The sequence below is a fragment of the Octopus bimaculoides genome, chromosome 6 (assembly GCF_001194135.2).
Source record: "Octopus bimaculoides isolate UCB-OBI-ISO-001 chromosome 6, ASM119413v2, whole genome shotgun sequence".
Classification (NCBI taxonomy): Eukaryota; Metazoa; Mollusca; class Cephalopoda; order Octopoda; family Octopodidae; genus Octopus; species Octopus bimaculoides.
Window position 1 is genome coordinate 51,011,405 of NC_068986.1, and position 1,087 is coordinate 51,012,491.

At 46.6% G+C, this 1,087-nt stretch overlaps 1 protein-coding gene across 1 annotated transcript in view; it reads right to left on the minus strand.

The window, feature by feature from the left end:
* The window catches only part of LOC106875227 (probable acyl-CoA dehydrogenase 6), a 34,934-nt gene that overhangs the window by 31,567 nt on the left and 2,280 nt on the right, over window positions 1–1,087 (minus strand). The gene's annotated exons all lie outside the window — the stretch shown is intronic.

Genomic DNA, 1,087 nt, shown 5'->3' on the forward strand with positions numbered 1-1,087 from the left:
TTTCTGCCGATGTATCAGATAAGTGCCAAGCTTCGGGCCACTGCGAAAAATGATCCACGTAAGTAAGCAAATGAGTATAATTCTGCGAAGGTGGCTGAGGTCCCACGATGTCAATATGAACATGCTGAAATAGTGCATCGGGTTGCGAAAAGGAACCGATTGGTGATTTTATGAGCCGGTGGATTTTTGCTTTTTGGCACACGGCACAGCACTTGGTCCATTCTCTGATGTCCTTGTTGATACTGGCCCACACAAAACAGGTCGATATCAGCTTTTGAGTGGAGCGAATACCAGGATGTGACAGAGAATGCAGAGCAGAGAAAACTTCTCAACAATGTTTCTGTGGTATATAAAGGCGTTGGTGACCGGTGGAGATATCACACCAAATATGGGCTGTGGACGATGGTAGCGGAACATGCTGAAATTTCAGAGATGACGAATTCCCGAGCTTTAGAAATTCTTCGTCATTCTCCTGGTCAACTGCTATACATGTCAAATCAAGTGTCGCCGTGATGTGGATAGCATTGATCTGCAGTGAGCTAGAAAAATCCTGCAGATAGGGAACCGGATAGGCATCACTGACAGTATTTTTATTCAGCGATCGATAATCACTGCAAACTCGCCAATCGGTCGATGACTTTTTTGGAACGCAGTGTATTGGCAAGGACCACTTGCTGCTGGATAGGTGGATGATTCCAAGGTCGAGCATGTGCTGGAATTCCCGTTTGACGGCCTTGAGACGATCAGGTGATAACCTTCTGGGTCTTGCAGCAACAAGTGGACTCCTGGTTTTGATGCGGTAGGTGACTTCGTGCTTGATCGGCTGGTTGTGGAATACTGGTCAAGTGACGTCTGGATATTGTTTTAGGATAGCACTGTGATGAGTCGTCGTTGTGAGCAATATAGTTGGGTTGACTGTGGCCATACGAGCGGCTATGCCACGCACAGTAAGCTGTGTGGTGTTGTCGACAAGTCGTTTGTTTTTAACGTCTATCAGGGAACCGAAATGATGCAGGAAATTGGTTCCTAAGATAGGAGTTGGCAGTTTAGCAATGACAAATACCCACTGGAAGATGCGGCGTACTCC